Here is a 14,911-nt window from a genome sequence, read left to right as displayed (position 1 = left end):
CTAGCTATCTATCTCTCATATGCTAACCATATGGCTCTGCATGAACATGAGCCATACTGGACTGGGTTTAATGCAAACCCCGGGTCCGCTTCACTAAGACCCACTAAGTATCACAATGAAACTTGAAGCATGTTTGAGACACATCTGGAGCTCTATCTGATTCTCCTTCACAGTACAGTGGAGCCACAAAGGATTTCTCCTTCCTTCTAACACATACTTTTTCATGTTTTATTGTCCGGTGGGAAAAAAGGCTTTGAATCTCAGTCTCTGTTCATTTTATGACAGTTCCCACCCTGATTTCTCTTTATCTCTTCCTCTCTTTCTGCACTAAATTCCATTCTTTTTTTCCCTCCTCCCACCTCTTCTTTGTTAGTCAGAGTTTTTAGTCAGTTGTATGGGAATAGATGCTTGAATTGCAACAGCGTATTGCACCACCCTTAAGTTCAGATTCAAGTGTTCTTCCATAAACAAGTTCATGATGGTTATCAGCCCATACACAAACAGTTTGTCAAACCATTAGCCCAGAGCAGCATCAATTAAAATTGTGCAGAAAGGCACTAAGCTCATCACTCTGACTCTATTATTCTGTGATCAGTCAGTAAATTCCAGTTGATTTTGTGTAGGAAACAGTGCCATTTAACTTCCATACTAGACCATATAAATTCCAGGAGTTAGCTGCTTTTCCACTGCTGTTAAGGCTCCGTCATCATGTGCACAACCCTGAAGCAGATCTGGGCTGAGATCTTCCAGTCTGCTCTGAGTGGTGAATTTCAGACTGCACCGTGCACAATAAAATTTGGTCTGAAACTAGATGTGTCTGTGCTCGAATGGACAGATTATAGCAGGCTATTTAAAGATGAGAGGCCACAGTGGAAACAAAGCCTGAATGACAAGACCACACACTGCTACGGGAAGAGAATGGTAGAGCTCTGTGTGTGTGTGTGTGTGTGTGTGTGTGTGTGTGTGTGTGTGTGTGTGTGTGTGTGTGTGTGTGTGTGTGTGTGTGTATGAGAGGCAGAGATATCTTATGCATTGGTATGTCTCGCTCTGTGTGTTTTTGCAAATGCAACCATGCACTTTTGTGATTTCTCACTGATAATTTGGAGCAGGATGCTGAAACTTTTGTTATCTCCAGCTTTATTTCTCCAGAGACACTGATATCATCTTCCTTATTTAAACATCCCTACTGTGAACACATTAGGAAGCCCTCCGTCTCAAGTTGCACACCAGGTGTCCGCTCGGCTCACCCTAACCACTTTGGACAGAGACAAAGGTGTTTTGCCAGTCCGTAATGGCTCCGCGGTGCTGGTAATAATCACTGGTGTCAGTGAGGAAATGGATCGGCTGACCGCAGAGCTTTTGCTGAACACTTCCTGCTGTACTAATACGTGGATGGGGAGGGTATCCCGTGACCCCTAAGTATCTATTTCATTTAACCTGTACCTAGTAATTTTACATGAAGTGCCCTTATGTCAGGATCCAGCTCTGTTATTTTCTGTGTTCATCCTACTTGGTTTCACTTTTTTTTCTGTCCTTGCAGTTTTTAACATCCTCTTCCCTTCCCTTCCCTTCCCTTCCCTTCCCTTGCCTTGCCTTGCCTTCTCCTCTCCTCTCCTCTCCTCTCCTCTCCTCTCCTCTCCTCTCCTCTCCTCTTCTCTTCTCTTCTCTTCTCTTCTCTTCCCTTCTCATTTTCTCTTCTCTTCTCCACAATGGAAAAACCAGTCACAGTAATTAATAATTATAAGCTGTGGCAGACGATAAAAAGAAGCATGAGGGGGGTTAAACAGGTTTCTCTCTTTTCCCCGTGCAGTCCCTTTTTGACATGTAAAGCGTGCAAACTTGGCAGGGCCAAATTTGTTGATTGCGGGCTACTGATGTGACCCATCTGGGGTTGAAACGTTGTATTAGGTCTTCGCACGCTATTCCCCGCCACTCCCTCAGCTCAGCAGCTCACCCCCCTTCTGTCACATGAGAAACAGTTGCAGTACTGTTGTTGGGTGAGGAGGATGTGGGTATTTGGTGTGTTTATTTTGTGTGTGTGCGCAGAGTGTGTGTAACGGGAGACTGGCCCACAAATGGACTGTCCAAACCTTGCAGCAGCTGTGTGTCCTGTTGAAGTATCCTTGAGTAAGACGTCACATCCCTAAATGACTAATTTGTAAATGCGCCCATGCTTGCATTAATGTACGAGTTCGGGTGGGTGTGTGTGTGTGTGTGTGTGTGTGTGCATTCTTAACTGTGAATGGATAAGGATCTCGAATGATGTGTGACAGTTCTCTAACTGTGACAGTAAATTTGCTATGTTTCTCAATAAGAGGGACAATAAACAGCTGCTTAATCTACTTATCAGCTGACTACAACAGAGGTTCCCCGATGAACTTAAGTACTCCTCAATACCACCTTACAAATGTGTTCATTAGAACTGATTTTAAACTCTTTATTCATGTGTCACTTTAAGCTGTTAACTATTTATGCATTACATTTATTTAACTATTTAAACTAAATCCGTTAGTTTTATCTAACTGTTTAGACTTCAGCTGACTCCTAATGTGGATATATTTTAAAATCAAATTCATGAGCTCTGTTTGGTTAAATTAGTTCAACTACACTGCAGTCTTTGCAAGCACCCCCTGGAGACTGCAGAAGTACCACAAGAATCACTGGACTAAATGATAAATGAAAAGCAAGTTGATGGGTAAGAGAAATACTGGAGCTAGCTAGTTAGCCCTCTACTATGTTTTAGTCTTGTCAGCATAAGAAACAGTGTTCAGATCATAGGACACTAAAAATACACATAAAAATCACACTTACTTTATTCCATATTAGAATGAAATTATATGAGTATCGGTAAATCATTATATCTGCCAAATTCTGGTTATTGTCAAGTCTGTTCTGCTGAAAATCGTGGAAAGTTATCCCCTCAGGTTTCACAACTGGTGAGTAAGAGAACAGAAAACACACCACAATTTATAATGTCCTTATGCAACAGAGGATGCTTTGCATCGCGTGAGTTGGTCACAATAACTCTGCAATGTTTTGAGCTGCTAATACTTTCCCAAATCAGAGATATTGCTCTTATTCCGGAGACATCCTGAAGCTATTGCAGAGGAATTTCTGTGGTCCTGCTCATAAATCAGACTTCAGCTGCAAGCAGCGAATACTGGAGGGCTGGCTTGCTTAGTGACGTACAGTATGGTGCAGTGCAGCCCCAGATAAACTGCTTTGAAAACACATGTTCTTCACTTCTACCTCAGACATGTTTGGTTTTAGGTGTCCCAGTTGCGGTTTCTCTGCCTGGAAGTCACACGCTGTGTTTATGAAAGTAAAAACTATTACCAATCTTCAAATCACTTTAAATCTTTCATTTATTCACAGATTTCTCTCAGCAAGACTGGAGATTTATAACATATGATTTATGAAGATTCAAGCAAAGTTAAATATTCGGTTAAACCAAGCAATGACACTGAAGTTGACTTTGGAGCTCTCAATGGACAAAACAGCTACTTCAGTTTCTGAGTCTAAGTTTGAAACCACAAAATTGCAGAAGTCTCGTAAAAGCTGACATATCACTTAGCAGTGAAGTCATATATGATTAGATGAAACTTCTAACCTACCCTAACCCTAACTCTAACTTTAACCTGTTGCAACATCTAAGAATAGAACATAAGAAAAACAGCAGGGTAATAAAGTCATTGTTAAGTGCACAAGTTGTAGAGCTGGTTCTTCACTCCTAAAGAAAAATGCACACAGGTTTAGAGTGAGTAGATGAGTGCAAGTAATAGTTGTTAAATAAACTGTAGATTTAAAATTTTACCTTATGAGAAGCAAAGATAAACAGCCTTGATTTAATTTCATCTCAGGGCATGGAGAGTTTATCATCCCAGGAGGTTCAAGAGAAGTGCTTAGATGTACAGTAACACTTCACATTAGGCCAGAACTGGAGCCGATGTGGGCCCTGGTCCAGCAGCGTTGCCCACAGGTTTCAGCTGTAGGGCGACACCAAAGAGCAGAAGTGGAAGTTTATATGCTGCAGAGCCCAAACGGTGGTTTACTGACACACAGTGTAATGTGAGGTTCATTAGTGTGGAGGTGATAATTGCAACGGTAGTTTGAGAAGCGTGCCGTGCATTAGGTCCCGATGTTCAGCTTACAGCTTTCCCTTTAAAAGATTTTCTTAACCTTGACCGTCGTTGTTAAACTGAATGTTTCTGAAGCACAGACGTTCCAGGAGTCACATCAGGACTCTGTGCCTTCACAAGTTGTTGTTTTTTTAATCCTTTGACAGATACATGCATGAATTTCTGTTTGATTACATTTCTATCTCCAGCTTGAAAACAAGTATCAGATGCACATGATCTCATCTTGCATTTCATCCAGGATTTTTGTAAGCAGCTGTCTCTATAAGTAATGTAAATCCTAACAAATCAAATTATACAATGACTGGATATTACCTACTATTTACATAAATCAAATTAGCCTGCGATATTTCCTCTGAAACTTTTTCCACATTTGTGCCTCGCCTCAGCATTGCAGAGTTGCTTTTCACCATCTGCAGATTTCTACAAAGAATGAGGCACAATTTAGCATCTGAACAGAACTGTAGCTCACTTCTATCCCAGCTGTCTGCATGAAATTCCTAAGCCTAAACTGTTTCTTCTAATTCGGCTAAGATACGTGTCCTTTATCCTAAGTATCCATGGTCTAATTCACATGCCATTATCCTGCAGCTAACAGACAAAAGACGCATGAACCTCAGATCATCCTCAGTTTCTCTTCCAGGTGAAAATGAATTTTGGACTAGTAAGTTCAAGGTAGTGAAAGAGTTCAATGTTTGTGTTTGTTTGTGTGATTCAGGGACACCGAAGCTTTTGGGTCAGTGGACGGAGACACTTGATTCTGTCTGCTGACCCTCCTGTGCCCTACTGTACTCTGCCATAGCTGTCCAAAACAATCCTTCCTTTTGCCTGCTCCAAATACACACACACACAAGCACTCGCACTCACTGACCACTGCTTCCGGCTCTGATTCCGTGAGAAGCATAGTCTCAATTTAGTTGGACAAGGAGATTGAACCACATGGCGATGAGCTCATCAGCAGGGTGAAACGCACATATAAACACAAACCCTTTCTGTGTCACACGCACACTCACATACAAAGAGCAAAAAAGCCCTCATAGTGTCAGATAACTCCTATTCTGGATTAAAGGGTACACCAGTGATTTGGTATTCCACTTTTTTAAAGTTAGTGCACTCACAAGAGACTAGTTTAAAAAGAAAATGGTCAGAATTGGTGCATCAGAGGCTGAGATATGATTACTTTTAGTCCCAAATGTGAGTTAGTTTTAAAGTTTAAAACCACCGGAGCCTACATTTCCCATAATGCAATTAATAGCATAGCAAACCCACACCTTCAGTTTATAACACAGGTTTTGTATCATAACCCAGATGACATCACTATGACATCATCAAGTTTGTTTTCTCCGACTTGACAAAGTTCCTCCAGATCCATAGAAGACTTTATACAACCATTTTCACAGGCTGTGTAGAGTAATAGTAAACTGACCCTCTAGGGAAAAGCAGGTGGCGTGCCTGTTTAAAAAAACTCTTACTCTTTCATCTTTTATATTCCTCGTACCACGCACATCCAGCTCAAGTCAGCATGCTTGAGTGTGCTGCAGTTGGCAGCTTTGCATGTACAGTGAGAAAAATAGACTTCCTATTCAGAGCGACAGCCTGTTTGGACAGGGCAGACAAGTCAGTGTTTGTTTACACTCTGAAAAAAAATCTCCTCAGTTGGTTGGGAATTAAACATAACACACACATACACACATATACACTCGTAGCATCACGCTAACAGCAGATGCCAGGAAGTGAAGTGGCGACAGAGTGGCATCTACAGCAAAGCCCTACCATGCGTGACTCTCTCCTGACTTTGCCTGTTTTAGCAAGCTTGCGTGATCCCACCATCACTCCCCATCAAGCCCTCCGCCCCCATATATCCTTCACTCACACACACACAAACACAGATATCTCCTGCTGGGCAATAGCACAGGGGGTATATGTCCTCCCTCCCTGAGCCAAATGAAGTGATCGGAGCAAGCGCTGTTGGTATAAACAGGCCTGGATTAGAGTGTTGTGATGACATGCAAGGGGCACAGATGGGAGAATGTGAAGTGGATAGTCACGATATGTCCAGACCTGACAAAGGATACGTCACTTGTTTTCACCTGTCCTACCGGAGCTCATATCTACAGCAAATACCAGGGTTTTTGTTGTGGGATTAAAGCTGCCAGTAGCTAATACTTTACCATTTGACCATTCTATTATGTGTATTGTTTGTTTTCAGGGTGGAAAAGTTTCCCAAATACTATAAAAAATCTGCATTCCAAACTAGATTAATGAAGTTCATGCAAAAAAAGTATAATTTCAACATTAAAATCCCTAAAAAGGCATCTACTCCTTCTACCTCTTTAAAAATCTCAGAATCTTTGAATATGCAAACTTTTATTTCTAGTCCATTCTCAGTGTGTGTGCACTGGTGGCTTCAAGTTTCTACATCACACTCGTAGAAGCTGCATAGTTTCACACGTAAGTTGCATACTGGACATACTGCAAATCTGTCGTCACTTTCACAACATTTTTGTCTGTTTTCTAAACTCGATTAGAATTCGCAGACATAATGTTTGAGCTTTTGATATCAGAGCAAGCTGAGATGCCTCTGGGATGTTTCTGCGAGCGTCCAGTGTTTGCCTGCTGCCCTGGCCTAATAACCTGCAACACAGGGGCGAGGTGTTAGGAGAAAGATAATCAGATTACTGTTGGGTTAGCGTGTTGCTTAATGAATTAGCTCTGTCAGAGGCCAAACTGTTGTGTGATATTGTTGGTGAGAGAAGCAGGAGACGAGTCAGCTCATGCTAAAGTGATGCTGACAGGTGATGCTAAGAAGTCTCATGTCCAGTACTGAAATCCTGTTTTCTGTAACTACATCAAGGAAAACATCAAATAACTCTTTTCAGTGATGCACTTGTTTTGCTGGGATTTTGAAATATAAGATAAGATTGTATGGAGTTTTTCTAAGGAAAAAGACACTTTTAATACTATGAATGGCTGTGGTGGTGGTGACAACAGTAAATAGTAGCTGCATGTTGAGAGGGAGGTGAGAGAGACCTTAAATACTGCATCATGCTATTGCTTTACCGATTGGTCCTGGCTCAAACACACACACACACACACACACACACACACACACACACACACACACACACACACACACACACACACACACAGAAGCACAGTGGATACATAACACCTCTGATAGTATCTACTGACTGACAAGTTAATAGCTTTCATGCATAAAGCATGATCAGCATCATGCCTATCACTTGATCCCCCTCAACCTGGGACACATTAACCACCTCACACCCATTTAATTACACATTGGTGGGCCTTCCTGTGTGTTTGTATGTGTGTGTGCAGTGTTGTCCACCCTTGTTTTATGGTTAGCACTGCATGGTCTTCCATTGAAGTCAGTACAACTTCACTCATTAGTACATTATGTTCGCCACTTTGTACTCACTATCCTCCTCTAAAATGATTCCTTGTTGAGTAAAAGCTCAGCAAATGAACACAACTTGTTGAAGTCGTAAAGTGGTCTTTCCACCCCCGTCTCAGTGGTTAGCATTTGTTTAGCATTGCGTGCTACAGCAGCATTAGTGTAGTTTCCCTCCCATATGGATTCAGCCTGAGGGACCATCTGCCTATTATTATTTGCATCAATGGGCCGAAACGGCTCCATAATCTTTTTAACAGATTACCCTGTTGTTATGTAGAGTCTGTATGGATAAAAAAGGCTAACAGGATCACTGATGAAATCAACTTTTCATGAAAGGTGTGGTTCTTTTCCAGAAAACCTGTTGAATGTTCAGTTTGCAGTGACCACAAAACAGGCAATGATTGCTTTTGACTGGCCAACAGGGAGGAGAATACAAGAGGAGATTATCCCTCAGCCAGTTGTACTTCTTTTCTCCCTGTTATTTTGAATAATGTGAGTGACACCAGTTGGCATGCAACACAAGGAGCCAGCTTTTTGTTACAGTAGAGGTGCATGTGGTACTACAGACTGTGACCTCGTCGCTTTCGTCTTTGTCTTTCTTTTGCCGTCCTCCCCTCTCATGCAGGAATGCCGTGAGATGAAAATACAGGGGTAGAAAACTAATAATTATTCCCTGAGTTGTCTGACTTATAAGTATCATTTTCAGGATGAATAAGCAGAAGAGTCAAAGGCACTGGTGTGTTTTATAATGAAAATCTCAGTCGCAGCGGTAAATAGTCCAGGACCGGGTGAAATGAGAGCTATATAATAAACCCTTTATGGTTGTTTATTCTATACATTGTGAGCCAACAGTCCTGTGCTCTGCGGTGCATTTGTTCGAGTCTAGATTTGGATGAAGCAGATTTACTTTAGATTTTTTGGACCGAGGCCTGGACCTAAATAACTCAACTTATGAGAGCCCAAGAAATAATTTATCCCTTGTCAGTCTTTCACTCTCCTTCTTCATCCATCTTTTTTTTCCCCTCTGCAATTCCAATCATATTTAATTCAAAACATTAAATCCACCTCTCATGGCACATCTGGTTCCACGTTTCTTGTTTGTTTATAAAGCACGAGAGGTTTTCATTTCAAATTTATCTTTCAATAAACTCAAAATCAGTGAGATGGGCTTTATAGCACATAAACTTTACGGTTTAGGAGGACTCGCTGTACGTTCATTTCGAGCTCTTGAATCTCAGACGTCTTGTGAAAATGGAGATTGTGTAAGTACAGAAATAGAAGGCTTGTGCTTTATTGTGGCCAGGTGGGGTTCCTGAATGCAACTTTTATTAACCGCCAGCTCCTTGACAGAGCAACAAGCCACAGCCATCCTCATCAAAACAGGAATCCAAGGAAATGCTATTTATAGAGTAACCACGCAAACACATGCATGCATGCAGGAGCTGATGTGTTTGTTTTACAGTGATGCAGTGTATCTCAGATCCACTCCGGCACCTATATTTTATTTTGCATTAGAAATTTATCAGTTCTTACTATTACTTTTACAGTTGGCTGAGCACATCACTTACTACACACCAAAAGTCTTAAAAGAAATGTGCTTGAGCTGGGTAGAAAGTATACCCCCTCCAAGTCCGTAGTTTCCCCACTAATGTCAAAGTATGTATGTGTCAAAGTATAAGAAATGAATTAAATCACTTTTTAAGTGAGTCTATCAGAGGAAGTTTGAGATAAATATAGAAGCTTAAGAGACAAGCCAAAGAGAGTGGAGAAAAACAATGGAGTTTCCGGTCAACTCCCACAAAATATACTTCCACTGTGTGTTTGTTTCTGTACATGCAAGCTTCAGAGTGTCCACACATGTGTTGCCATGCAGCCTCCAGGCAGGGTTATTGCTGCGATATGTGTGACTCATGAGGGAGTTTGTATCCTGAGTTCACCCCCGCCAAGCTCCAGGGTCAACGTTTGGCTGGTGGAACATATCAGATCCCCAGCAACGGCAGGAAAACTGGAGCGTCTTGTTGTCTTCAATTAGAAAATACACTGTTGCATTCATTTGGGTACAGTCAAATTAAAAGCTTTCCTTGCATAACTGGCTCATCTCACGCAACAGATGCCTGAATGCAGCCTGTGTGTGTGTGTTAGCAGAGAGCACATCATTTCACGCTGAAGTACATTCTCCTTGGGCCTCCATCCATTTGCATTCTGTTAGTTTTTCTAATTGTCTGTATAAATATTGCACCACGTTGGCCTTATGGTGTGGTTAATTTTCCCAAGGCTTGACAAGCCAAATTTAGGAGTGTTTAGACAGCTTTTTAGCTGGCTCTGCATGTGTGTCGCTCTTTCAATGGGTTCATCAGAAAACCAATTTTCTCTGCAGACAAACATCGTGCTCACATAAAACATGTGCGCCACAATCAGTCATGTTCTCTATTTATAGAAGCAGTTAGATGACTTTCATATTATGATTGCTATAATAGTCCTCCTAGTATGTGTGTGTGTGTGTATGTGGAGGGTGCATGGCGCCAGTTTTATGATGCACCGTGTAGTCAAGCCACATACAGTAGCAGTACACACACTGCAGAGTAGTTGCCATACAAGTCTGTTTTGCCTAAGGGCTCATGTGTCGAGATGTATTACTCCTGTACAACATGGTGACTGGTGTGTCTGCTTGCCAACCAAAACAGAGAAGTGGAAACAATTGAGTTTACATCCCGACCTCCAATCTGTGTGATCCCATTTGCTTTGTCATAATATCACTTCCCCTTCACTTCAGTATCTAGGCGCATAACCAAGGCCTTTGTTTACGTTCTATTCAGGAATTGATTTTTTTTTTCTCCCTTCAGAGATAGACTTCCCCCAGCTGCTCCGCATGTACACTCCCCACAAAAAAATCACTCACTGTCGTTATAATCTCCTCTGAAAGATGAATATTTGTGATTCCTGCCCTCCCTCCAAGAAAAGTACTTTTTGTAGATGTTGTTTTGTTAGCAGACAAAGGGAATTGCTCTAAATCCTGGCAGTCTATCCCTTCAAATGTAATCTTATATGTCACAGTGGACTCAAAACATTCTCATCCAAAGCAATATCTGAAAGATTATAGACCTCAATCCAGTGTTAATACTGGTATGAAGGATGATTGTTCAACTCATTGTTGTTCAATGCAAACTGTATATGTGCATCAACTGGGACAGAATTGAACTTGTGGAAAAAGCTCCTGTTTGTCTTCAAAAAGTTATGAAAATGCCAAAACCTTCTTTCAGTGAATCTTTTTTTCCCTTTGCCACATTACAAAAACAAGAAAAAAGTTGAAACTGTAAGGGCTGGAGTTGGATGGGGCGAGATCCGGACATTTGATCTGTGGCATAATGAAGTATTAGCTTCCATTACAGTGCAGGCTTAACCTTTTTGCGGAGCACCATTGAGCGCTTGCCAGCAGTCATCAATATTTAACAGCTGTTGCTATTATGAAATTCTTTATGGGCTAATGTGGCTCGCCGGCTTGCACGCAAGGCCTTGGCAGACCGCCAGCACCCTGTCAGGAGGAAGGGGGGGGGAGATTGACAGACGGCTCGCTCGCGTGACAACCAGCCCTTGATCAGCCAGCTTCTCTCTCTCTTTCCCTCTCTCTCTCTCTGTTGGTGTTGCTCTCTCTGCTGTGGATTTCCTGTGCCTGTGGAGAGAGAGAGAGAGAGAGAGAGAGAGAGAGACAGAGAGACAGAGAGACAGAGAAGAAGAGCACTGAGGGAAGGGGGCGGGAATAGGCAAAGGAAGTGGCTGTAAGCCAACCCAACCTCAACACACACATATGCACACACACACAGTTCTCTCTACTCACGCAAGCCTTGTGGGAGGGGAGGGACTGCTGTGCTGCACAGCCTTCACATGTTCAGGTCTGGAGCTCTTCTTTACGAGCCAGATGATCAGCTGCCAAAAGATGGCACCCGTGCTGCTGGAATCAGGGCGACAGACAGCCTGATCACATGGATGTGTTTGGGGGATGTTTTTCAAAAGACATTTGAAAAACATCAGACTTCTGACAAAGACAATTTAAGTTTGGACAAATGACTTTCTTACTACTGGTGGAGGAAGTATTCAAATATCCTGCTTATGCTAAAGTGCAATATTGTAATATAGAAATATTTTCATTTCCTGCTTTAAAATCACTTAACTAAAAGAGAAACATTAACTGCAAATTGTACTTACAGCATAAAAAATTAAAGTACTCATAAAGCAGGAAAAATCTGGCCCCAGTAAGTGTTATTTAACACTCACATATTATAGTATTCGATTACAAATACATTCGTGTGTGAGTCACATTTCACTGTTGAAGCAGGTCGTGGTTGTGCTAATTTTAACTACTTTATGTACTGTTAGAAAGTTCAACAGTGCATCATATGTTTTGTATGTAAAATCGAATTAATCTGTAAAATAACTATTGCTGTCAAATAAATGTTGAGTATAGTACTTAAGTAAAAGTACGTAATTACCATTTAATTAATAACTCACTTATTAAATGTACATATTTTCCAATAGAATTTAATTTAATTTCCGCTACAAATTCCTTTAAACTGGCAGTATAAAGTTATGAATGTCCTGAGACACTTTAAAAAAAGCAACAATAACCACCTGTTTGACTCGATTTGGAGTAGCATGCATGCAGGCTGGTATTTCCCAGGTTAAAACCCTGCAGCAGCTTGTGTTGTGTCTATGAGAAGCCATGTACGAACACTTACCTGCATATTGCTCTGGAGCATGAGATAAAGAATGGACCTGGAGTATTACCTCCAGTTCAAAATGCATGCTACCCTTGTACTCACGATTCATATAATGCTTTGAGTCATGCAACGCTCTTCTGCAGCACTCTTCAACATAATGTCATGCCATGCCACCATTGAATCGAATGCTCTAATGTACAAGACTGTATTGAAATATTCATTTCGGCACTTCTCATCATTTTGCAAGACATTTCTTTGTGTTTTATCTCCATTATCCCCAGAATGAGAGCATGTCAGTGACACCATTGGCCCACAGAGACTTCTCTCCTCCTTCTCTTCACTGTTTTCTCTTCATATTTCTCTTTTTCAACTGCTCTTGGTAGAGTGGGAGGAAGTGGCTTTGGAGCAGAGGGTGCTGAAAACAGACAAACACACCCAGACTGTGCTGCACACACCCAAATGCTACACAGCCAAACTCAAATCACCCCCTAGAGGTTGCAGAAATTAATACCTGATTGATAGGGACTGTGGCCTAAGCTCACACATATGTAAACTCACACACTGTTTTTTTCTCATGTGCTCATTCTTAGTCTCTGACAACAAACAGCAATGAACATTTTGTGGATGTGGGACAAATTCAGCAGCTTTTTGACCTTAACAAGAGCACCAGAAATAATTATTTTGGCATGCAGCATTCATATCACATTTTACAGATCTTTGCTCACTTCCTCACAATCTATTTCCGTCATATTCCCTTTTCCTTACATCAGATTATCTTTTAATTTCAACATATCAAATCTGCTGTCATCAAAGGCTCCATAGTTGCTCATCAAAGGTTTTCTTCAGTGAATTGTGACTTAAAATGTGCAAATTGAGGCCCACTGTAGCTTAATGTTTGGCGGGTGGTCCTAATATTTTGCGTACTAAGTGGAAGTGGAAAGACACACCTGGTCGACTAAAGGAGCTAGACACTTTCAGCCTCACCCTTTGGCAGCATCTACATCCCTCTACTTGTCACTTTTTACTTAACACCCCGTCCTCACACAGAGCACATAAACGCCTCACCATTACCTACTCTGTTTTCCTTTTAAGACCAGAAAGGGAGAAAATAGAGGCAAAGAAAAGCAAACCCCGAAGACACGAGAGATGATGAATAAAGCTCGTATTGTTGGCAGAGGAAGTACTGGTGCCGATAATTAATCATCCCATATGTTTGTCTTTCCTGACGCTGCATCCTCTCCAAAAGCTGCCGTAAGAGAGAAAACAAAAATACATGAGGCGTTGAAGGAGGAAAATAAAGAGGCTTATTAGATTCATTTCCCTCTGCACTACTTTCCACTGGTTGGATGATTTTGCGGTGATTGAAGAGAATGGCGTGTGTGTGTGCGTGTGTGTGTGTGGCTGTCTGAGTCTATTTGTTTGTGTGTGTTAGCACCTAACGGAGGTGATGACAAAATACTTAAAATTATTACTGGCATTTATGAGTTTACGAAGCTGCCTGTCAGTGCAGTCATCAGCGTTCTTAACCGGATTTTCAGCGGCAGAGATGCACATTACGGCCTTTATTTTCACTCATAGCTTGAGTAAACCTGCAACTGGGGAAATAAATGATTAAAACAAGAAAAAATTAATCCAGACAAAAATGTATGGATGAAAAAAAAAGAAAAACAGGCGCATTGGCTTTGTGTGTTTCAGAGTGGAATTAAAAGAAGGGAAACTCTTCCAGCATCACGAAATCGGTTGTCGATCGCCTGCGATGCCCCGAGTTGAACAAAGAAAGGGTGGAGAGATGAGGAGGAGGAGGAGGGTTGATGGGGTAGGAGTGTGGGGGGACAGGGGGGACAGGAGATTGCAGAAGGTTAAAGGGGGAGGAAAGGAAGCCGTAATGGGGTTATTTGATGGGGGTGGGGACTATACGAAGCATGGAAAGATACATACATACATACTTAGATAGTTTTTCATAATGAGGCTATGGTGTGTGTGTGTGTCTGTGTCTGTGTGTGTTGCGTGACTAATCTTTGCCTGCTACAATGAGTGACGGAGCGTAGGCCTGATCTCTTGGAGTGAGCCACATGCCCCCTGACAGCACACCCATAAGAGAAACACGCAAACATGCCTCCAACACGCAACACACACGTCACCAATGCACATGTGACAGTTCTGCACGCCACACTCATATAGGCTAATTGCATGTATACACACTCTGGCATGGTAGTAGGTAGTAGGTAGTAGGCCTTCCTTTAAGGCAGAAAAAGCATAATATAGTTGTTAATGGAGTGTGACTTACTTGTGATATTGTTATAACTTTGGTTGGTTTTTCTACTCTATTAATATCAGATGGCACAAAGATTACAGATACATCAGCAAGTATGTGTTTGCAGAATTTTATGAATGAAGAACAGACCCCCAGTCCAAATACCTCAATTTTAACAAGTTCCTATTCAGTTTTCAAAGATTCATTTCAAATTCAGTGATGATTTTCAACAGAAATGAAATAATTTTCTCTCTTCGATAAACTTAAAACTCCCAAAGTGCACTAAATGCTGTCCTCTACCTCACTCCGTGTGTACAAGTGAGCTTTGAATGTGCATGTGGCCATATCGTGTGAGACGAATCCCGTAAAGTCATGAAATCCTCCACTGTTT

At 41.6% G+C, this 14,911-nt stretch overlaps 1 protein-coding gene across 1 annotated transcript in view; it reads left to right on the top strand.

The window, feature by feature from the left end:
* ahrra (aryl-hydrocarbon receptor repressor a) overlaps positions 1–14,911 on the top strand; it is a 63,609-nt gene that overhangs the window by 32,291 nt on the left and 16,407 nt on the right. The window lies entirely within an intron of this gene.

Source organism: Dicentrarchus labrax, unplaced genomic scaffold (genome assembly GCF_905237075.1).
Source record: "Dicentrarchus labrax unplaced genomic scaffold, dlabrax2021, whole genome shotgun sequence".
Lineage (NCBI taxonomy): Eukaryota > Metazoa > Chordata > Actinopteri > Moronidae > Dicentrarchus > Dicentrarchus labrax.
Note: the sequence above shows the minus strand (reverse complement) of the source record. Positions and strands in the feature narration are given on the sequence as shown.